This window comes from Cavia porcellus, unplaced genomic scaffold (assembly GCF_034190915.1).
Source record: "Cavia porcellus strain 051 isolate PalLab524CR breed Dunkin Hartley unplaced genomic scaffold, mCavPor4.1 scaffold_8, whole genome shotgun sequence".
In the NCBI taxonomy this organism is placed as follows: Eukaryota; Metazoa; Chordata; class Mammalia; order Rodentia; family Caviidae; genus Cavia; species Cavia porcellus.
Window position 1 is genome coordinate 83,663,610 of NW_026947491.1, and position 25,087 is coordinate 83,688,696.

The 25,087-nt window shown below is 42.0% G+C and overlaps 1 protein-coding gene across 9 annotated transcripts in view; it reads left to right on the forward strand.

Annotated features, from left to right (window-relative positions):
* Positions 1-25,087, forward strand: part of LOC100716104 (suppressor of cytokine signaling 2) — a 259,251-nt gene that overhangs the window by 146,873 nt on the left and 87,291 nt on the right. The gene's annotated exons all lie outside the window — the stretch shown is intronic.

Consider the following 25,087-nt stretch of genomic DNA (forward strand, 5'->3'; position numbering starts at 1 on the left):
TCAAGGGAGGAAAAAAGTTGAAGGTGTGAATACAATAAAAACTTCACTTCTGCAAAATCCTGATGTTTCATAGCAAGCTTCCAGGCTGATTCTCAGCAACCAAAATAATCTCAGTGTGAAAGAAAGATGTCAGGGCGTTGAATATAGAGTGCCCAAGGCCCGCTGCTCTTTAACTGTGTAGTTCTTAATCATGGTTTGGATTTACAAAGTATGTAATACGGGTCAGTGAAGGTTAGTTCATGGGGTTTAGAACGGGGAGGCTGATTAAATATTACAAGCCTTTCTGCTTCTGCTCGTGACTCTGGAAATGCAATTAGGTGGTTTTATTCTGTTGTATTCTCGTAGCTGGTCAAAGTAAGTAGGGTTAGGCATAAAAATGCTGTTTTCTTTTTAGCAAAACGAAGGGATTAAAACTCCGAACTCTTTCTTGGTGCTCGGGCAGTTGCTGTACCTTCTGCTTCACCCAGCACGATTCCGGTTATACGATTTGCAAGTCAATGTTTGTGGCAAGTTCTCCACTGTAATGCAGAAAGCTGGGCCTCAGGTCCCTGCAGACATCAGCTACCCAAAGGCGCTCTTCCACCACCAAGGAAGGGAAACCCTTTTAAAAGATGGCAAACTCTGCTTTCCTATCGACCCAGAGAAAGGACTCGAGCTGCATCTGGCCGAGTAGGGTAATCCAATCTATTTTAATGCAAAGATTTTCCAAGAAGGCAGGAAACCGTCCAGGGGAAGGCTTTCAGGCATCTGCTGTTTCGTTTCCAGATCCCTTGTGTTAATTTAATGTTTCTAGGGAACCGGGCTCTTGCTTTTTTCTCGGAATTGCTTCTCTAGGAACTGGCGAGCGCGGCGGCGCTGTGCGAGCTGCAGATAAGCCAGCTCGTGTGCGCGCCCGGCGCTCGGGGCTGCATCCTCCCCGCAGAGCGCAGAGCGGCCGGCCGGGGAAGCCGGCTCCGAAGCCGAGCGAGCGAGCAAGCGAGCGAGCACTCTTTGCATTGTCCGTCTTGACCCGAGGGAAAGGTCCTCGGCGCGTCCTCCCTGGACTACAGCCAGGGAAATAACCCGACCCAACCTGAACCTGAGCGAAACACGAGTCTTGCACAAACACTTGCATACTGGGAAACCTGGCGTTAGTTCACGACAGCCGCCGCCCGGCTTTGGCAAATCCGCACGCAGGTTCCCGGGAACTGTCCTGTGTGTGATGAGCTGGTCTTCTATTTGCAAGGGGCAAATCCTGGAGTCAGGTGTTTGTGCCATCCGGGGTCACGAATAGTTGTGTGCAGGCGCCGGCCCAGGCCTCTGTCCGGTATTCAGCCTCGGCTCAGCCCAGCAGGCCACCCGGAGTCCTGCAGCCTGAGTTGCAAAACCTGGCCTTATAATATAGTTTCATTTCAGTATATTGTGTGCTGTTCCTGTTTAGACAGTTGCAATGCTAATACATTGTATTACTGTGAGAATCATCGTGGGTACCTAATCGTAAAATGCACGTGGCCTTTAGAATTACAGTCTTTTAACTAGGAATCTGGCAATGCCAGAATTTGATTACCAAATCGATGGAACCACAGAATTTGGAAGTGGACTACGGTGTGGAGGTCGTTTAGGTCACAATTTCTATGAAATTCTAAGAAGTCTTTTTACTTTTCTGGCCGCTGTTTGAGGCAGCCAATTCCATTGCTGCAGAACTCTGATGATTAGAATTGTATTCCTTATGTTACATTTAATTCTCTGTAATTGTTCTTTAAATAATAGTCTAAAATTATTCTTTTTCATATGTCTTAGTCAGGGTGGTGCATAGTGACTGTGACCAGAGAGTTCTGGTCCTGTGTTCACATTTGATCTCAAGATCTTTGCGTTATGCTTTTAACTTATCTTCCAAATGCTTATAAGCAATGGCAGATTTTTCTGATTTTAAGGTAATGCTTAAGATTATGCAAGAAAAGGTTATACTGGCAGATATTTTATTTAAAATTTGTTTTGATGATTTCACAGGTCCTGACTTGTTAGGTAAAATTTTTTAAATTTCTGTATAATTGGCTTAGCTGAAATTATTAAATAAAGATAAGTGAATTTAACAGACTCGTAAGTGCTCAGTTTTGCTTTACTCCTTGTATTGGTTTTCAAAATGCTGCCGTAACAAGTTGCCATGAAAGTTGGTGTCCTCTTATTTCCTCACTTTCTGTGGGTCTGAAGTTGGAGCACAGTTTGGCTTCTCTAGGGTCTCTGCTCAGGGTCTCACAAGGCCTAAATCAAGGCAGCAGTAGGTCTGTATCTTACCTGTAGGTCTTAGGAAATTATTCATCTCTGGGTTCATTCACTTGTGGAATTTAGTTCCAGGTGGAGGGGGACCCATTTCCTTGCTGGCTGTTAGCTTGGGGTCTTCCAGAGGCTGCCTGTGTTCTCGAAAGCTCTGTGCCTTCTCTTTCTGTTTCTTCTTTTGCCTTTGAAGGACTCACGTGATTACCTTGAGCTCACTTGGGTATTCCAGCTTAATCTCTCTAATCATCTGATTAGTCACCATAATTACACCCAAAAAGTCCCTTCACAATGGTTACCCAGTTAACCGCTTGATTGAGTAACCAGGAGATGGGACTTTTGGTGGTATATATTTAGAGTTTTGCTTATGACTTCCCTTTAGATATAGCTTTCCTGTAATAGTAGAAGGCATAATCATTTTAAACAGATTTTCAGCATTTTAGTGATTGAAATTTTCCAAGGTTTTTAAAAATTTAAATTCATATCCCAGGTAATGCCAAACATGGCCAAAAATACTTTTTAAAGGTTTAATACAATAATAAACTTTCATCATAAGTCACTTTTTGAAAAACTCAAACTGCTACCCTGTAATATCTTTCCCAGTTCTTCAAAATAGAATTGCATCAGATAGAAATCAGTTTATAGTATCAAAGCTATCTAATAATAATAATTGCAACTTATAAAGAATGATTTTCATCTGTACTCTGATTTTGCCCTTGGAGTGTTCTTATTGTACTTAAATGTATTTACACTAGAACCCACTCCTGAGTAAGAGATCAGGGCCACCTATCTCGCTACCATTTATAACTAAAATGCACTTGTAACCTCCTGGTTGTGGGGTACATGTAAACTGCTTCTTGTGCAGCTGCAGGTCCTCACAGGTTAGTGTAGGAGGAGGTGAGGACAGTCATGCTTATATATCCTAATTCATGGTTATTAAACTTGATTGTCATGTCTGAATTCTAGGCGTTCTTCTTTCACAATTTCTTTCTTTCCTTCCTTCTTTCCTATCTTCCTTCCTTTTTGTTAACTCAGGGCAATATGCTAGTCAGACATTCTTACTGAAATTACACATATAGCTGCTCTTCTTTTGGAAATTTTAACTGGATTATTGTTCAGAAGAATGAATTACGTACGGGAAAGTCCTAGTGCTTCAAAATTACTGAAAATGCTATTGTAAAACAGAAAGTATTGGGCTCTTAGGGGAGTTTTATGAATACTGTTTAGGACTTCCCTGTCTTCTGTCAGTAACTCTAGGGAATAGGAGGCCTAGGGTAAGATCTAGGTGCAGATCTGGTGCTGTCAAGCTATGGGGAAGTGGCCCAGGGTCTGCAGATAGGAGACGGAGGCCAAGACAGCAAGGATGCTGCCCTTGAAACTGGTGCCTCCTCGGCATGCAGGAGGGGTGTGGTGATCTGACCTTAGCTTGTTTCTCCAGTGACCGCGTGCAACACGGCTGAGATGCTTTCCTTGCTCCCCCTAATTTATGATTATTTCCATATAATAAATGATGGTCATAGGCATTTTGAGGTAGAAAGTTCTAATTATGGCTTAGTATCTGTAATTAATCAAGTAGAATGAATTAGAGTTTGGTTATTACTAGTTGGAAGTGAATAGATCCTTGCCCACACATTATTAAGTACTTATTTATCCATATTCCATCTTATTGCAAAAAGATATTGATGAAATGTACACATGCACAGTCACACACCTGCACACCAATCGTACCACCTCTAAAATAAACCCATGAAGAAGTTAGGCAAAAAAGAAAAATACGGCTGGGAGAAACATAACAAAGCTGGGATAGGAAGAGTTAGGGCAAACAACAGACAACATAAAGTTCCTCACAGGAGTTAGAGCGAGGCTGAACATCTGGCCCTGGTTTTTCTTGTAGCCAAAATAAAACAGGAGAAAAATAATCAGCTATACAGTTTATTGTATTCACATGATGGTTATAAGGTGATTGGATTCTCCCTCGAAGTCATTTTGTATTGCAAAGGGGACATTTGATGCTTTCCTTCTGCTAGAAAGGTTAACTCTGAATTGCAGTGAAGTCATAAAAACATAACTTTGGCAGACACCGAAATGCACAAGATGACAGGATTGTTTCTGTTAGCTCTCTCCCTTGGTTGCTTAATTCTTGGTTCTAATATTTCCAGTCTGCTCCTGCATGCTCAGAGAGACCCAGGAAGATCGGAAGCTGAAGATTCTTCCCTGGAGATTCTTTGGGGATAGGAAAGACAACCTGATCCCTTTATTTTTTCCAGAATGAAAAACTTTTATTATGAGGAGAGTTTTGTTGTATACTTTTCTACAGTTAAGTTCTAACTCAGGAATTTGTGGTACTGCAAAGTTAATTTTCAGGTTGCTTGTTTGAGATGAATATATTTGGCTGCAGAAATGATGTTGTCTACAAACTCATTTCAAATTGGTGATGAATCCAAGGCTCAGAGAGGTCAAATCTGAATAAATACAGGTCTACGGTTCTGTGTTCAGAGACTTGGAGGCTATATTTTGCTGCATTCAGATTTCTTTTTTTTAAGGATAACATTGTGCCTATACCAGTTATTACATACCACGCAGTGTGGTCTGGAGCGGGATCCTATAATCAAACACATTAATACTCCTGCAGTGAGACTGATGAATATTCACACTCAGCAGGGTAAATAAAAGCTATAAATAGCCTCATGTCAGCTCAGGTCAGGTTTTGTCACTAAAGGAATCCAGGCCTGAGCAGTTCAGGTCAGGTCAGGTTTTGCTTCCAGATGAAAAAACACCGGGTTTTCAGAGCTTTGGGGATTTCACATGAGTGAATCTCTGTTGGTATTTTGAACCCTAACCACAATGTATGATTTTGTATGGGAAAATATATTGAGTTCCTGTTCTTCCTGTCCAGCAAGCCATCGCCCTGCAGTGGGACTGCAGCAGGAGGGGAGCGTTTCCAACAGGCCGAGTCAGAGCCATGAGGCTCTGCAGGACAGAGGAGGCACAGGTGGCACAGGTGGGGCAGGTGCTATGCAGGTGTCAGCACAAGAGGCGAAAAGCCGGTGTGGGGCTCTATCCTTTCTCGTTCTTTCCTCCCTTCCTTTCCTCCTCCCGCTTCGCTTTTCCTTTCCTTCCAGCTCTGGTACAGGAGCATGGCAGTGATGTCAGGCAGCATTTCCCTTCCCCTCTCCTGCTCTTTCTCAAAGCCACCCTTGAGGTCACCACATGGTGCCACGATGACATAGGTCTAAACTGCAGTCTCAGTCTTGGCTTTAGTATCCTCTAGCTCTCAGGTGGTATATTTCACTTGTAAAATGAAACACACGCGCCCCTCCTCTTGCTTCCTAGGATAGTTGTCAGTATCCCAGTGGAGATGTTGTGTGACTGACAGGCGGGGAGAAGTTCCTTGGGGGACAAGAATGGCAGCTTGCTGGGGAAGTGATCTGCAGAAGCATGAAAGCCCCACAGTGGGGGTGTCTGTGTCTTGCCTGACCAAGGAATCCAGTTCCCTCTTGGGACCTGGTAAAGAATGGGACTTAGGTGTCTCTGGAAGAAAGAGTAGCCTGCAGTCTCTTCTGGGAGTTGGTTAGAAACAGGTGTCTTCGGGGTTTACCTGAAGCCATTACAGCCATGGAGGCAGCATCTGAGGGACATTCCCAGGGTGGCGGCAGCAACGCCTTCTAGAAGTCACTATTCCAAGGCTTTGGCCTGGGTCTTATTCAGTGGTGCTGTAGTTCTTCTTATCAACTGTACGCATTCTGCCTATAATATGAAATGCTTAATGAATGAATGAAATGCTTAGTACTGGGCACCACTCTGGTGATGGTTACTGGCTTCCATAAGATCCCTGCTGTCATGGAAACAAATGAGAAAGATACATTCAAATATAATAGGTCTGGGTATGTGGGTGAGGGCTGTTTGAGAGGGTATGTCAGGGAAGGTCAGCTGAATGATGCTGGGTGTTAACCTTGTTATTTGAAGTCATTTGTTCCTCTTTAGTTTTTGGGTTTTCTCTTCAAATCCACTTAAGGGTCATCACTAATGTAGCTTTGTCATGAAAGAACACAAGGGTAGTCATCTGTAATATTAAGCAATTTTCCTACTGTTTTTGCTTTCCTTTTTTTTTTTTTTTTTTTTTTTAACTTCCCCTGTATGGATTTTATCTTCCAACATGCCTTTTTTTTTTTTTTTTCTAGCAGCATTTTTGGGCTTTCTCTTAAGCTTTTTTCTCTCCTTGTTTGGAATTGTGAGAGATGTTTTGTTTTTAATTTTATTTAAGGAGAAAAAAAACAGAAAAAGGGACAAGTTATACAGAATTTCAGAAAAAATAAACAGTAGGAAATCAGTAGTTAATAGATTACATATTGTCATCTTAGAAATAGTTGTTCAGGTTACAAAATTAAAGCATATAAAGTAGACATTCAAATAGTGAGTTCAAACTGCAAACAGTTTTGTTCAGTGATCCAACATAACTCAGTAATATGGTTATCTATTTTATACATTTAAATATACATACAGTTATATCCTTTAGAGCACTTTCTTTTCCTCTCTTTTGTACAATGACAATTATACATTTTGGGTTTTATTACTCTCACAGTTCTTATTACTTTTTTGAAGAGAATAAAACCAAATGTGACATAACAAAACAGAGTCACAAAACAGAGTCCACAGGATGGACATAATACATAGTGTAAAAACAAAATACAAGGTGATCAATATTGGTTACCATAATGCCTCTTGCTATCTTAAAAAGAATTGCCTATATTATCAGTTATAATAAAATTGAACAAAACAGTAAAGGCACAAAACCGATAAAACCAAAATACTGGAGACATTACAGGACTTCAAAAGAAGATAATAGTCAAATCAGAATAGGCGTCATAATGAATCTTGTCTTCACAGTTGTTGCATATACTCTTTTTGTTGTTGCATATACTCTTAAACGTGGTAGTGTCAAGCAAAGCAGAATAGAGGAAAATCAGTCAAAACAAGATGGTGAGAGCAATACAGGGTTTCAAATCAAGTTAATAGGAAATCAAAGTGGATTACTATAATATATCCTGCTTTTTAAATTTTTCCCTTTATTAAAAAGATAAAAATAAAAAAGTAAATAATAAAAAGAGGAGATTGAGATAAAAGAGGACATAACAACAAAACAGCGCAGGTCAAAACATAACCATTTAAGCAAAATAGTGTTTCACCTCCAGATATCCCGACATAAAAGTAGTTACATAGTCTCTCTTTTCTTGAAATCTTTAAGTATAACTTCGTGTACTGTAGCATCAAACATATCAAGACAATGTAAAACCATTCAAGAGAATGCCAGTATTACAGGGTATTTAAAACCAACTAACAGAAAATGAACAATGGTTTCTGTATAATCTCCTTGTCTATAAAAGTTTTTGTTTATATTATCACATATAATAAAATTCAATAGGATACAACATGTTAAGACTGATGGAGACAGAAGAACAAAAGCTTGATGGGATTTCAAAACAAGATGATATTGAGTCAGCTCTAGCTATTATGATGTCTTGTTTTCTCCAAAGTAGCTGTTCCTACCATCCAATCTTCTCTGCCTCATTTCTGTTGAGCTCTTTTTCTGTCATTAGTTGTCAGTTTGTCTTCTTCATTTTGTTTTCTGCTCCATTCATTGTGGCCTCTCTGCCACTATTTCTGGAATCTTGGTATTTTTCTTTTTTTAGAATGTCCTGCAGTATTCTCTGTAGAGTTGAATTGGTGGTTGCAAATTCCCCTAGTTCCTCTTTATCCTGGAAGCACCTTGTTTTTCCATCAATTTCTAGGGACAGTTGTGCAGGATATATCAATCTTGGCTGGAGGTTATTATCTTTCAAAGCTTGAATTATTTCCCCCCACGCTCTTCGTAATTTGATGGTTTGTGCCAAGAAGTCTGCTGTAATTCTGATGGGTGTTCCCTTGTAAGTGATCTGTTTCTTGTCTCTGACGGCTTTTAATATTCTGTTCTTATATTGGATTTCTGGAATTTTGATTATTATATGCCTGGGTATTGTTCTGTTTGGATTGTAGGTGACTGGGGTCCTGTATGCCTCATACATCTGAGTATCTTTACCTTTTGCTAAATTAGGGAAATTCTCTTGGATTATTTCTGTGAATAGCTTTTGTAGTTCATTTGTTTGTGTCCCTACTTCTTCTTTTATGTTTTTAATTCTTAAGTTATAGATCCTCTTATCATCTTCAAGCCTTTGTATTATTGCTGTTTGTTTTCTTGTTATTTTTAAGGAGTTTTTCATTTCATGCTCCCACATTACAAATCTGTCCTTCAGTTCAGATAATCTATCCTTAGTTTCTTTCAAGCTGTTATGCCAGCTTTTGATAGAGTTTTTTTTTTTTTTTTTTTTTTTGTCTTTTTCATTTTTATCGGTACCGGGGATCAAACTCACGACCGCCTGCTTGCAAGGCAGGTGCTTATGCCACTGAGCTAAACCTCCAGCCCCTTGATAGAGTTTTTAGTTTCCTGGTAATCTCTTTGAACCTGCTTCATGTATTCTATGTTTTTCTATTTTCTCCATCAAACAATTCTCCCCATTTTTTCTGTGCTTCCATTCCACCCTGTGTTTTTTCTTGGGCAGTTCTTAGCATTTCTCTAACTATTCTACTTATATCTTGCTTTAGGTCATTAAATACTTCACTTTTGAACTCGTCTATGAGGTCCTGGAGATATTGCTTTATGTCTGTTGGTGCCGTGCCTGATATTGCATGTTTCTGTCTTCATTCTCCTTTGCATTTACCTTTCCTGGATCAGTATTCTCAGGATTGGGGACCAAGGACCCTTTCTTGCTGCCTCTTCTTCTCATATTTTTTGTTCCTTACATACAGACATATATACGAGGCCCAGTTTCTTTCTTTGTGGGTTACAGTTTGTTTGAATCCACCGGCTAGGTGTTCCCGCCCACTGCAGTGTACTAGGGAGACACAGACCTGGGCAGCCTCTGCTGGGCCCGCCCCTCCAGGTCAACCTACTGAAGGCTTCACTGCTAGGGTGCACCGCCAGGCACTGGGACCTGGTTTGGGCTAGCCTACTGGATCTTAGTCCGCGGCATCACCCAGCCCAAGCGCTCCCCACCAATCCTGCTTGAGAGGGGAATATGCTACTAAAGTCACTGCAGCGTCCTGTTCCGGCTAGTCTGCCCAGTCCCAGAATGTTCTCTGTCGGAGCCTCCTTGTGTGTGGAAAGGTCCTCATTCTTCTCACTCACCGCAGGTTGATGCAGGGCTCCCCGCCAGTCCCGCTCTCAACTCCGTTTGCCGATTCCCACTCTGAGATTTCTCGTCTCTCTCCCTGCTGTGCCGATTCAGATGCAGCTGCGGTGGCAGGAAATTCAAATCGCGGCTTCCAGTGGCTCGGGTTCCAGCTTCAACGCTGAGATTTTATCTGTTCCGGTTATAGCACCAGGATTGCATTTCCAGTTGGTTTCTCTCAGCTTAGTTCGTTCCTGGGTCGGCAGGGTATATCTCCCCTTGTTTAGGATTCCTCACACCACACCATTCCTGGATTCTAAGCTGGCTAACTCAGAGAGCCTCCATAGCTGCTGTTATCTATTGGCCATGTTCTCCCCTACCAGTCCGTGAGAGATGTTTTTATGTGTATTTGTTTATTGCGTGACCTTTAGGGGCACCACCTTTACTGGCAGTGGTACGACTTGGTCTGATACAAGCTTCTGGACGTAGTAAGTACTCAGTATACTTTTGTTACGTAGACAAACCATTAGAGCAGGGTCTGCTGGACTTCTGTGATGCATGAGAAAACGAATGTGCTATGTTTCATCTCATAAGCAGACTGTTTCCTGCGGAGGCCACTTCAGAACCTAAAGTCAGTGTTTGGCATAAAACTAATAATGGGAGGGAAAGGGACTTGGGGAGCACTCATCTGACATCTGAACCTAAGATCTAGGCTCTGTTTTGGCTTTTTAATTTGGTGAACTCTTCTGGGAAATACGAGCGCAGTTATTACAGTCAACTGAATCAGGGCTTTGTTCACAGTAAGATAAATGGTCTGAAATGCGGTAATACAATAGAAAAGGCATAACCTTTCAAAGCCGTATTTGTGTAGGAGGCACATCTGATTCTAGAGAGATTATAACTTCGTTTTGTTTGCTATTAATTGGTATCCATATTCTGGTAAAATTAGAAATTTATACAATACAGACATTTCTGGCAGATAGAAAAGAGGATCCCAAAGTTCATGTTTTATTGTTCAGACTCTTAATCTGTTTGTATATTACTCTGATCTTATTCCAGAAGTCTTAAAAAAAAACAACCAAAACTATGTGTATCAGAGTCTTTGTAACCCTGCTGCTGTCATGAATAAGTGATATGAATATGAGGGTTTTTTTTTTTTTTTGTCTTTTTTGGACAGGGTCTTATCAGGCAGTTCAGGTTGGCTTTGAACTCACTTTGTAGCCCAGGCTGGCCTTGAGCTTGCAGTGATCCTTCGGCCTCAGCCTCCTCAGTGCTGGGATTACAGACATGCACACCACGACTAGTTTGTGATGCAAGTTTTGACATGTACTTGCTATATATGTGTATGTGAACTATATTTTTAACTTTTTAAAATCACAGGGAATCAAGATATGTCATATATAGGTACAAACTCCCTATGATTATTATGGTTATTATGTATATCTAAATTGTATCAAAAAACAGTAAGTGCAAAAAAAAATTGGATTCAGAAAAAAAAGGTACACTTTAATATTACTATTTCCTTTTTTTGATACCTGGGAATTGAACTCAGGATCAAGTGATTGCCAGGTAGGTGCTGTGCTGCTGAGCTACATTCTTGGCCCCTTTAATATTTAAATTCCATAAAGTCCTTAGTTTACTGAATGTACATTTTATTATCCAAATTACATAATTATATACTACCATGTAATTTTTGAATGGGAACATCTAGATGTCACAATAAAGGGAATTACAGTGTGACACAGAGGTCAAAATTCCACTTACAGGAAACCTGCACATTGATTGAAGAGGTTCTAGAAGCATTTATCTCTTTAAAAGTTCAATATAAACAATCTTGTTGAATTTTAGGCCAGTCTCAGGAAAATCTCCCACTGAACTTACTGGTGACATCTCTGTCTGTATCTGCCATATATGTAAAAAATATAATACATGAACTAAGTAAGTAAACCTGAAGGACCTCCCAGAGATGCATGTCTGCTCTTGACCTGCCCCACAGTCACAGCCCCTTTTGCCCTAACAAATTGGACCCCTGGCCAGCCAGCTTAAAGAGTCAGGCTCACAGCGAGTGTGCCTCATCCATCATAACTCTAGTTTCTTCTGGTTGAATGGCTCTTTACGTCATTTAGTTTGCTCTGAGAACACTCTCTTTCTGCCCTTAGTAACCTGTTTTCTGCTGATACATAGAGAGTCATTTCATTTCAAAAAAGACTAATTGATTATTTTAAGAGTCAGGATACAGATTGGATGTCTTTGGTACTACGTGAGCATGGATCAAATTGTAAGCACAAGTAAATCCATCATTAGAACAATTATACAGAGAAGATAAAGATACCAGCTAATGAACTTCTATATTGAGCATAGTTTAAAAATCATAATCAACCTCTTTTACCCACATCTTTTATTCCCTTTACTATGTACTTTTCTTTGTACTTAAGCATTAATCACCATCTGAAACAGTAAATAATTTATGTTTATTGCTTATTGAATGTCTCACTATCCCCCAAGAAAGTAGCACAGGTATCTTTCTCTGTCTTATTCAGAGATATCTCAAATGCTTATTATGATGTACAGTAAAGACTCATTAACACATTTCGTGAATGACTCTCTATGGATTCCATGGTATTTCCATGGTTTTAAGACTAATTAAGGCATGGTTTAGAGAGTTTTCCCATTTCTAAAACAGCATCCTCACTAAAAGGAAAATGACAGTGGGTGTGAGACCCTCGGTGAGTGGGACCAGGGCGTCAGGGTCCTCTGGGCTGAAGCTGTCTCGGCACACAGCACGCTAAGGCCTCAAGGGTCCACCACACTGGTAGTGAGAGGAGGCTGGATCTCTGGAGGCCACGCGTAGAGCTGATGCTGTCTGCCGCTTCCAGGGCCTTTGTGTCCACTACTGCAGTCTCAGCATCTGGGACAGGGCCGCATATGCAGTAGATGCTTAAGTAGTGTTTTCTGAATGAAGAAAGACCGATCTCTCCCAAGCAGTCAGCAGGCTTTCGAATAGAGGAGAAGAGGAAGTGGGAAAAAGTAAAGGAGAACCTAAAGCCTTCCCCTCTCTTTTTGTCCCATATGTGGGGAAGCTCCATGCAGAGAGGGCGCACAGCCTCTACGTCCCCCCAGGCAGAAGCCGTGAGCACCCTTGGGAGCCCAAGCATCCCACCACAGAAATGATGCCACCTGAGCAGGAGTTCCGTTCACTTCTTGGCCAGTTAATATATGTGCTCGCTTTAGTACCATTATCAGGGCAGAAAGAATTTTCCATCCAAGGAAGTGTAACCTTGTTTATCTGTTTGAGGGTCAAACCCAGGGCCTCAGGCATGCTACATAAGCACCTGCCACTGAGCTATACCCTCAGCCCTGTTTAATCGGTATCACTTAAAACAGTCTAACAATTTGGTTGGAAAATTTGTAACAAACTGTGCGATTTTTTCCTGTCTTTCAATAAAATGTTAGGAATATATAGCATTTTTCCTGTTGTTTCAGGGTCATTTGGAAATATCATACTCTAATAAAGTGGATATGTTAGGATCTATTCCTGGTGGAGAGGTTTTATGTTTTTTCTTACAGTACTGGCAACTGAACCCAATGCCTCTGTACTGAGTGTTAGGTCTGAGAAGAGGGGGAAGAAGAGGAAGGAAGGGAAAGAGGTCCGTGGAAGGAGCGGAGTGGACAGCCGTGAAAGTAGTGGGCGGCGGTGGCTGTAAAGATAAGAAATATACAATATAAGTAACCTTTATTTCGGGAATGTGGGGAGAGACCCCCCCGGCCCCGGGGCGCAGCATCTCCACTGCACCTGGGGCCGGCGGTCTCTCTCTGGAACACACTCTCCCTTTCTCCTTCATCTTCTTCTTCTCTTCTAACACGTGGAGTCAGGCCCATAAGTAGCCTCTGTCTGGGGCGGACCCCAAGGGGCATTAGGGATGCACAGGTATTTCATTGGCACACGCTTGGCGCCAGAAACAGGTTCCCAGGGATGGGGGTATAGGGTTACAGGCAAATCTATAGGGGCGGGGCGGGGGAGGCAGGAGCCCCCTAACTTGGCTGCGGCTTTTCCTGGTTAAAGTGTCCGGTCTGGGCCAGCAACTCTTTCACTGAGCCTCAATCTCAGCCCAATTTTGATTTTGAGCCAGGGCTCACAGAATTCCTAAATTTCCCAGACTGGGCTAGAACTTGAAATCTTTCTGCCTCAACTCTCCACAGTGCCAAGGTTACAGGATGGTATCACCACATCCAACACTTGGTAGAGTTTTTCCATTATACGTTATATATTGTGTTTTTTGATTCTCATGTGTTTTTCATAGTTTCTCGGACTTTTCCTCTCTGGTAGGCTATTCGTGTTTACTTTCTGGTGCAGCTGGCATGGCCACCCTAGAGCTCCCAAGGTCTCCCATCTGTCTGCTCTGATTGCATGTAGGAAAACAGGTGCCTAATTTATTAGGTTTTCTAAACACAAGAGAGCTTTAGCGTATGGACTTGTGGTCACTTTCTGTTGGGAGCCGCGGCCGAGCCCGGTCGCCTTACTTGGCGGACGTGAGGCCTGTAAGGAAGGAGCAAAGCCTGAGCTAAATTACCCCTCCCATTGAGTGAGCCAAGTTGGCGCCTGCTTCCTGCCCCCTGATTGCCCTGGCGACGTAAGCAGCCCGCGCAATAGAATAGTCTGCCTAGCAACAACTGATGTTAGCCAATCAGCCTGCATCGCGCGCTTTGAACTGATTGGCCACTGTTACCCTATAAAAGTAAATGCCTCTCCCGCCACGAGAGAGAAGCACAGAGAGAAGCACAGAGAGAGATAGAGAAAGTCCACCGGTAAGAAAAGACTGGTGGCAGAGCAGAGGCCTCGCGGGGCCCACGCGGAGACAAATAAAGACAAGGTTGCACACCGTCAGAATCTGTCGTGTGTTTTTCCTGCCGGCCGGGAGCGACACCGACAACTTTCCTATCGCCGGCTCTCCTCAGTAGTGTTCTGGAAAGTTAGGCTCGATGGTGACTTCTAGGTCACTGAGCTGTTAATAACTCATACATTTTTTTCTATTCTAGATTTTGAAAGTAGTTGATTATCACTGGAAAAACATACACTAATTTCTGAGACCACCTTTGTAATCCAGCCCTTATGAGAGCTTGAGCAGGAGAATGAAACTTTGGGGTGTTGTTTGTCCAGGGCCTTCGTTTCTGCTGGAAAAGTGGTGTAGGAGGAGGAAGGCAGGGAGGGGAGGGAAATGTGCAAGCAGGCATGGTCTGGAGGCAGCTTTGAGGGTTCCTCTGGCTTCTGAGTAGAAAAATGGATCAGAGACATCAAAGGTGTAGCAGGGCTCCCCTAGAGGGATGGTGGTGGTGTAGGTCAGAGAGGAAAGTGTGGCTGGACCCGAGCAGGGGACCAGGTGTTGGGCCAATAGGCTTCATGGCGAGAGGCCCCATTAGCAGAGTAACAGTAAGTGTGTTCATACCCTGCGTTTGTTCCAGTGGGCTGAAGTATGTCACTTAATCCCCATTGCTTCTGTTGCTACCATGGTTGAATTTGCTCCAAAGGTACATTACCACCTACAGAATTGAAACTGATCCCCGCCTGTGGGCAGGCAATTACAGGTGTGTGGCGATGAGAATCTACGATGTAGATTTAAAGATTTATCAGAAAATACATTTAGCAATGAGCGTGAGATTTTCCTTTGCTAATCTTATTTTATTTACCAAACAAAGATTCATTTGGGGACTTACTTAGAAACACTATGATTTCCAAGGACATAAACACAAATCTCTAAGTCAGTGACTAAATAGTTCTCACAGGGTGCTAAGAAATATAAATTGACTCATTTGTTTTTGAATAAAATAAGATTGCCTTCGTATTTCAGAGTTTTAAATGAGGTGAAATGAAGCTGTTGGGCAGCTGATACGGCAAGTTGGCTTGTTAGTGACTCAATTTCCACGGAATTTTTATTGTTAATTTTAGATTCGGCGGACTTGAACCTGATGCCTTTTTGATTCCTTTCTATCTAGAAACTCCCTAGGCTCCTTGGGGTGCAGTTTAACTCCAAGCATACAGTTTCAGTGTAGTATTTTAGTACAGAATAAGAAAGAGGATTGTGGAAATTTAGGGCTTGGACTGTCCACAGCTAAGTCTTACGAAATCCACTAAGTTCTCACAGGCACTTTGCTACCATTATTTATTGTGCTTTTGTGACACCTTGTTTCTTCTGAGCTATCCTTACAGGTTTCCAGGAATTCGAGGACTCAGAAATAGTCTACTAAGAATTTGGAATATTGAGACATTCAATTTTGTGGGAGTGCGGAGTGTTTTATTATTCTTTTAAGTTTTGAGGACCAGCAAAACAGAAAGGATATCTTGTTACACAACCTGCTGTTATAAATATGTTTACTTTTATTGCGCATGATGTAACCAGAGTGGAAAAAAACACAGAAATAGTAATTGTTGATATAATCTTGGCTCAGAGGTAGGGGGCACGCGGGGAGTGGGGAGCAGGAGAAGAGTGTCTGTTACTAATTAATTACAGTAAAGCTGGTATGGTTAAAAAGCTGCATCCATGAAAAATAAAGCCTTCACCTAGGTTTCCTGACAGCGTGCAAACTTTTTCCTGTCTTCCTTAAATACTTGACAAAGGAGAAACTGTGACTGGTTGAAAACTGTTTTCTCTCTGAATCGCTTCATCTTTCATTCTGGTCCCCAGAGAATATTATTTGGCTGTTTTGAAATCATTTTTTTTTCTCCCTTTGATTGCATTTTGCTCGTTGAGAACCATCCCCATCTCATTCTTTCTTTTCCTTTGTCCTGGGGTGGCTTTACCCACGCCTCATTTTACAGCCTAGGAAGGCACCTGGTTAACTGTGCCTTCCCCTTTTAGGAGCTGACTGAAAATTCCCTTTAGTACAACTCATTTATAGGCTTCCTACTTCAGACTGATCCCTGACAGACAAGAAACGAGAAATGCAGGTAAACACAGAGTTTAACAGGAATAGACAGAAATTGCCAAAGGAAAAGTGGAGGAAGCCAGGTATGATGGTGCACACCTGTAATCCCAGCATTTGGGAGCTTGAGGCAGGAGGATTGTTGACAGTTTGAGACCAGCCTGGGCTACAGATGGGCTCAAGGCCAGCCTTGAACTGCATAGCGAGACCCTGTCTCAAAAAAAAAAAAAAGTGGGAGAAAACAAAGATTATTCATTGGATTTCCAGGAATGGAGATTATTGGTAGTCTGCTCTTTTCAAAACAAACTTAGATCTGAAGCTGACCGCCTTGTGGATTGTTCTATCTTGATGCTAGGATGTGGCAAACAAGGGTATTCTTTGGTTTGTCAAGGTCAGCCTGCTAACTGCAGGCCTGCCCCCAGAAAAGCAGAAAACACTAGCCATTTGTTGTGCTGGGCCCCTCGCTAATAATAGCCCCAAGGAGAGAGAATAGTAAACCTTGGGCGCTTGCCTGTGATCCTGCTTCCTGTTTCTGGTTCCTGGCCTCTGTAAGGAGAGCAGCTCCCATCTCCACATGCCTGTCACCTTGTACTGCCTGGCCACTGGCCTAGAGTATTGGACTGGACCCTCTAAAACGGTGAGGCCAAATAAACCTTCTAAGGTGAGCCAGGAGGGAGGAGGGCTGGAACCTTAGGCACTGAGTGTTATTCTAGGTCCAGTGGGACATCGTTGAAAAGACAGTATACTGCTGGGATTTTATTTTTAAAAGTGTAGTCAATCAGATGTAGAATGCTTTTTAGAGAGCCAGAATGGAAGGGTAGAAATCGCTGAAAAGTCTCTGCACCAAGGGGAAAACAGAGTGATTAAAAGTGATGGGATTGGGAATTCTGGGACACATTTTATGGTCCTATTTTCTCTGGACTTTTAAGAACGGTTGGGATTTTGACATGTAGAGATGTGGAGAGAAGTGAGATTTCTAGAGTGAAGGGGAGGCAAAGACATGGCAGATGAGTGGCACGGAACAGGGCCAGTCTCCCGGGATGGCTGGAGTGTCAGCAAAGGGAGCAAGGGGTATCTTTCTGTTCAGTTATACAAAGTCCGTTATGTCAGGCCATGATTTTAGGGTTTTGACTTGGGAATCTAGAAGGTTCATTATTTATTTTACCTGTGCATGTTCTGTTTGGATGAGGGACCTTCCTAGTCGTTGCTTTTGTTTGGTGGAAAAATGAACTAGATTCATAGCGCTCTTGTCTATGTGGATGTTGGAGGATTTATATAATTTGCTCTACCCCACTGTCACTGTCATTTCATGTCTACTGTCACAGTGTGCCAAGCCAGAGTAGCCATGTAATGGCTTCTCGGTAGGAACTTAGCTTTTAAGATTTCAATGCCTTTGCTGGACTTTCTATTATTCATTCATTTGTTCATGCAATAGCAAGTGTCCATTGAACACCAGCAGTGTTGTAGGTGCTGTTTAACCTGGCAAGTGGAAGCGGTTCCTCCTCACCCTGTACCTCTGCTGGTACTGATCATTTGGCAGCACTGTGCCTGAGGTGGGTGCCAGCCTGAGGAAGTGACATTTGAATGAGGCCTAAGTGATGATTGGTGGAGGATCATGTGCACATGGGCCCGTGAATGGGAGAAGCTGAGTTGGGCTTCTCGAACAACGCCAGCAGTGGTGGGGGAGGAGGCCAGGTAGGTAGCAGTGTCCTTGGTCCTGGCTGTGCAGTGTCATCATCTGGCTGGCTCAGGCCACGCACGAGACCAGTAAAATCAGAATCTTCATGGTATCAGGCATCAGAGTGTTAGAAAGTTCCCCAGGTGACTCTAACGTGACTTTGGGTTTATAGTGATTACTCTGGGAAGTCTTGAGGGGAGTGATGTGACCCCATTTTCCTTCTTGAACAGGTCATTGTGCATCTGTGTGTAGCCTACAGGGTAGCAGGGGTCTTCAGGGAGACCAGTCAGTGATCTGGATCAGAGAGATGATGATTTAAAGGAGGGTGACTGTGGGTGCTGCTTTGAGAATTGACTCCTTTCAGGAAGTGGGGAGTGAGATCAAGGGGAGTCAATGATGATCCCCAGTTGTGGAACCCAAACAGTTGGATGAGTGGAGTGGCCACATACTGAGGTAGAGACAGCTGGAGGAAGGGCAGGTTTCCTGATGGAGAAAGCCAGGGGATCACGGGGCCTGGATCCCCCACCCATTGGAGGATGCAGCTTATAGGACACACCCTGCCTTCCTACAGCTCTGTGAGTCCACACTTTTAATCCAGCACTGCTGGGTTGCACTGTCTAGTAGAAGCCATCTGGCTTATTTTCAGCAAAATTCACTGTGACTAACTTGATATTATGAGCACCAGTTTCATTCTGTGGTTAATAGGACTGAAGTGAACATTCTGAGTAATTTTCACAATTTTAATTCTCTACTGCTCAGTATGCCCTGATGGATTTCTTGCTGATTTTCAGAAAAATTCTGCCCATGCTTTAATATCAAGGAGGGATGGATGAACACTATGAATTTGGAAAATTTCAGTGTCTTTTTGGAGGGTAAGCTTTGCTTTTCTGCCTTCTTTTGTGCTTTGTTTCTTCCCAGCCGGACAGGAAATACTACCCTGGTGCAATAAAAACCTCAACAAAGATCCAACTCGGCTGAAAGTAAAAGTTCAATAAGCTTAAAATAAATTTGAAAAGGTTAATAACTTGGAACGCTTTTTAAGCTAAAGAAAGGATTCATTGTCTTTAAAGTGACAGTCTTGTCTCTCCTTGCATCATGGTACAGCATACGCTAAATAAAGGTAACCAGGGACACCCTGATTGGCTGCTGCTGCTGCTGTCTTTAGGCCAAGTGATTAATACGTGTGTCTCCTGCTGCCCTTTCTAGAATGGACACAGGGCAGCGTGGAATTCATATCTTTTTTTTCTTGCCTCTCAGGGTTTTGAAGTCCATTGGAGATACATCTAAATCTCTCTTTTGGGGGTTTTTGAGACAGAGTCTCACAATGTAGTTTAGGCTGGTGTTGAACTTAGTACATAGTCCAGGCTGGCCTTTAATTAGCAGTGATCCTCCTGTCTCAGCCTTCTCAGGTGTGTACCACTGCGCCTGGCTGATGCTGGGCTTGCCTGAACCTGTAATCAGCGATGTTAGATGTAACTGCAAACTTGGTTATGGAGATGAGAACAGTGGACATTCAGAGAAAGGGGTGGACAGGCAGGAAGAGCTGAGAGGTCATAAAAACCCTAGGGGCTCTAAGGCTTGGCTAGGTATTCAAATCAGCTATTTTGAATACTTACGTGATATACAGACCTTTATTCCGTGTCCTTTGTTAACATCTAAAACTCACCGATTTTGTACTGCTTACACATGTGTGCACAAGTTACAGAGGCTGCAGGTCTCCTTTCTACTCTCATGCCCAGTCTCTGGATTCCCCTTTCCAGATTCAGTGCTGTGACTCATTTCGTATAAACCCTCCCATGGGTAATGCCAGTGCTCTCATTGCTAACTCAGGAAAGAAGAGGCAAGCTAAACAAAGCAAACCAAAACAAAACAGAACAGGTCAGCTTTCCTGTTGGGTGTATAGCTGTGCAGTCTAACTTCTTAGGGGAGTGCAATACATCTGTGAGATTTGTTGCAGGTTTTTTTTTTTTTTTTTTCTTTTTGAAATATTTGGTTTTGCAGTGATTCAAACCTTAGTGGCCAGAATGTGAGCAACTCTAAACCCTCAGGCACTTAGAGGATGGTATTATGCGGAGTGATGTTTTGTGCTAGAACTTCACAGCTCCTAGCAGTGAGCCAAGGTGACCAGGCCTTCAACACAGGGCCTCTGGGGGAGCCCTTCACATCCAGACTATAGCGTGGACTGAGAATGATCAGCCGTTTCTCATTTTTCCCGCCAGTGAAATTTGTTTTTTTCCCTTGTCCTTTTTTTTTTTTCTTTCATTCTTTGGAAAAACACTGGTTAGTGCCGCAAGTTCAAGAACAGAATTATGGGGAAAATACTTTGAGAATGTTTCATTTAGGAACTTGTTTTCTGTGAAATGTTCCAGGACTCCATACATGATTTTAGCAGGATACCTTGGTGCAGACTGAGGAACTGCAGCCACTTATCCTTGGAGGTATAGTTTGAAGAGCATTAACAGAGACATTTTGAAAGTGATAGCAAGTGGCGTTCCCTTAAAAGGTAAAAAGCATTATACAAGAAACATAATTTGGGGAGATAGCTAGTAAATATGGAAAACTCAAAACATCTGCTTGTTCCTCTTGTCATTGTTCATTCTCTGACAGCTCACCCCAGCCAACTTACTGAGTCTCTGGAAGACTTTGAGACTCTTTCCCAGAAGCCTTCCCTAGTGAATCTTACGATTCAGGGGCCTGGCTTTAGCAGCTAGGCTGTGCCGCTGAGTTGTGTCTTCCATGCCCTACCCAGGCCTAATTAGTATTTTTTGCTGTGTATGATGTAGTACAAAAGTGTACAATCTTTTAATGATGGGAATGCCGTAGGGAATACTTAGTGTAATGAAAAACACTGCTTTTTCTGTTTAAAACAAAAGCTAAAAAAACTCCAAATTTGTGACCAGTAGTTTCATTCATATATATATATATATATATATATATATATTTTTTTTTTTTTTTTTTTTTTTTTTTTTTTTTTAAATTTCCCACTGGACTGTATCATCTGATTTGATGTCCGGCCACCCCGGGACTTTTCTCTGGCTGGTGTCTGCAGTCTGCAGTTTGTGTATTGAATTTGGCAAAGCTCCTAATCATTCTTTCTAGTTCTTTTCTAGCTTTGGCCAAGGCCAAACTGAATTTCAAGGTGAAACCTGTCCTAGTGAAGATGTTCATGTGTGACTCCTTTGTAAGTGTTACCCACCTCTCAGAGGATGGACGTTTAGGTGTCATCGGTGTTGAACACCCTTTGCTGAAATGGAGAATCAAGCCTTCTGGAATGTAAATTCCGAGAGGGCAGCGAACTGTTTCATCATCTGTCAGCTCTCAGTGCCCAGCACAGTGCCGGGAGCTGTTGAGGAGGATTTGCTGATTAAACCTGCACGGTGTCCCTGTGGGGACTCCCTGGAGAGAGCGGCTCAAGTCAGACATCAAGGACTTGTGTTTCAAGTAACAGTACTCGAAAGGGCTTGGACACAGATCCGTGATTCCTCCTTCGCACATGTGCCCAGCCTCGTCCTTCCCATCTGGTCCTGGGCAGGAAGCCCATCGCCTGTGCCCTCCAAACTGTCAAGTCTCACGTTTGCATAGGACCTGGTTTCTTTAGTTTTTCTGTAGTTCCAAGTTCCAGCCATTGGGCAAATGATCCCAGCTAACTTGTTTAGGATTTCTTCATATACTTTTCCTTTTAAACTACTGGTCCATGTTCTTCGGTTCCTCTAAGCCTTAATTTGAGCCACTTCCTCTGTGAGAAGCGAGCCTCTTTCCCCTTAGATCCCTCATTCGTTCATTTCCCTCTGTGTTCCCTCAGCCTGTTGCCAGTAGGTTGTGCTGTGATGCCTTGCATTCATTTTGTTCTGTCGTGCAGACATTTGTTCTGTCTCCCCGGTTACGGACCCTTCCCGGGTTTTCAGCCACCGTCTAATGCAGTCTACTGTGCGGCAGGTGCTGTGCCTAGGGCTTTCGATCCTACACACATCGCATTGGTCCTCAGCACCTGTTGGTGGAGAGCGGCACTGTTTCCCTTTTATAGATGTGAAATCTGTTTTGAGGAGAGACATCCCTAAGGACTTACAGTTAGTAAATGGTGGAGCTGGGATGTGAATATTGACCTATTTATTTTTTATTTTGTCTTTTTGAGACAGGGTCTCGCTATACAGTTCCAACTGGCCTTGAACTCACTTTGTAGACCAGGCTGGTCTCGAATTCATAATGGTCTTCCTGCCTCAGCCTCCTGAGCACTGGGATTATAGGCGTGAACCCCCGAATTCAGCTCAATATTGACCTATTTAATTTAAATCCTTGATCATTATATTTTACACTCAGCAAAATACAGGGTTCATGTTCTCTACTTCAACAGCCCCCTAACTAATTCCAGAGGATGTCACAGAGTGCTTGTATGACGAGCTGCTGCTTCTTGTGCTTTGAAATGTGTTTTAAAATTTTTATCATTTATTTATTTTTGTCTTTTTGAGACAGAGTCTCACTACGCATTTCAGCCTTGCCTTGGGCTCATTTGTAGCCTAGGCTGGTCTCGAACTTGCAATGATCTTCCTGCCTCAGGTTCCCGAGTGCTGGGATTACAGGAGTGCGCCACCATGCCCAGTCTTGAAAATTTGTTTTTTTTAATATAATCAATACAAATTCTCTGAAGAAATAAACACAACCAAATCAAATTAGCATTTCCAGAAACACCTGTGATAAGCCTCCCTTTTTTTGTGGTACTAGGGATTGAACCTAGGTCTTTGTACTGAGCTATATTCCAGTCGCTACCTCATTTCTTAAAATGTTAAGAGAGAGTCTTGCCTAGGCCTCGGTTGGCTTTGAACTTATAATCTTACTGCCAGCCTCCACAGGGTCTGGGGTTACAGATGTGCTCTGGGGTACCTAGCTTATCCTTCCATATTTCTTACGTATATATTAGATACTCTCTTGAGGGTTACCACATTTCTCTCAGTCCATCTAAAGTTGTATTTTTACTAAGATCCATTTGTTTTTTCCTTAGTTCTGTTATTATCTTCGGTAAAATTAGACAATGATTTAGTGAAATGTGATAAAGGTGAATCTCTAAGACAGTTGCTTTGAAATTCAGAGTGGGTGGAATCATTGTGAAAGATTTGAAAAGAAATGTTAAAAGTCATGAAAGATTCGACATTCATATTGCTTCCCATATTTAAATTTTCATTTCATGTTAAAAGGAACCAGAACTGAAAGCAGAAAAGATAGATTGTGACTAGAGAAGACAGATGATCCATGCAGATGATGCAGAGTTCTAGTCAGCATGCACTGAAATCTTGAGTGCCAAGTCAACAGTGTGTGTGTTTGTAGAGAATCCTGCCTTCCACTAGCTTTTGAAATTGAGCAAGCTATGGCCCTAAATGGGCTTAAAGATGCTCATTGGGTTAGAGATGTAGCTCAGTGTTACAGTATTTTCCTAGCATGTGCTCCTGAGGTTCTGGGGGGAAAGTGTTTATACTGTCTCTAAAGAGAATTATATGCCTTTCTGAGTGATCTTTTTCCCACTTAGTGTGTCATGGACATGCTTCCGAGCCAGTGAACATAGATTAAAATATTTCACAGAGCAGTGTGGCAATATGAGCAGGGAAGTGCACGGGTCCTAGGTGTGTTACACTTTCTCAGTGAAACATGAAGTGAAAACATCCCTGTAACCATTAGCAAGGCCAATAGACATTCCCATTAGCCTCAGAAGCCGCCCTAGCCCCATTCTCCCACAAGAGATAATAGCCGTTATGACTATAACATTATACCTTTTGTGTTTGAACTTTATGTAAATGAGTGTACTTATGTTTTTGTTTTTGACTGATTTTGCTTAGCATTTATTTATAATGTCCATCTAATTTCATTTTAATGTGTATTATTTTTTCATTCATATTTCGTTACTGAATCTTCTTCCATGGAAAGAAGATGCTATGATATTTACCCATTTCATTACTGATGACCATTGGGATTTTGTAATTGTTGTTATAAGAAAGATTGCTGTATTAGCCTTCCAGTACATAGCTTTGGCACACATGCAAATTTTTTAATTGTCTGTTTACAAATCTAGGGATGGAATCAGAAGTTCGTATCTACTTTGCGGGTTGCTGTTAAAATTATTATACTAATTTACAACTGCATCCTCAATATGTGTTAGGTCCTGTTGTTTTGCATGTTTGGCAGTATTTGGTATTGTCATTGTAGTGTTTTTATTCAATCTAGTAGACATGGTATGGTATCTTGTGATTTTAGTTTTCATTTTCCTCTTAGCCAAGGAGATTGAAAGCTTTCAAAAACAGATTTATTGACCAGTTGGCTATCTTTGGGAGGTGTGGGTCGGAAGTGCTTAATTCTTTTCTGCACTTTCTTAAAGAATTGTCAGACCTTTTCTTATGTATTTTAGAAGTAAGTTCATTTCTTGTTAGAAATATCTTTTCCCATTTTGTGACTGCCTAGTGTTGATGAAGTTTCCCAGTTTTAATGCTGTTCATTCTCTTTGTGATTAGTGCTTTTTGAGTATGCTTTATAGGGTAACCTTTGCTTATTTCCAAGGTCATTAAGATATCGTCCTATGTTGTGGTCTATCAACTTTATTCTTTTAACGTAGACCTGTGCTCTGAGATGGTAGGAATTAGTGTTAAGTTTAATTTTACTCCATTTTGGCATCTAGTTGATCAAGTAGTGTTTACCTAAAAAGAGTGTTGGCTTCTCATTGTTCTGTAATGCCTCCTTTTTCATAAATCAAGTGTCGATACATGCATGGTCCAACTTTGAGCCCTCTATCTCTTCCACTGGTTTATTTCCCTTGTGTTGCTGTGCTTTGAATCCTATAACTTGATAAACTAGAGACTAAGTCTTTTGCCAGGCCTAAAGATTCTTGACCTTTCCTATTGTTAAATAAAGCTTAAAATCATCTTTTTAGTTTTTACAAACTCAGAATTTTGACAGGTTATTTTGCATTTATGAATCAGATTCTTTTATAGTCAAATATATAGATGAATTGATATCTTTATAGTATTGAGTCTTTATCTCTAGTACAGGGAAT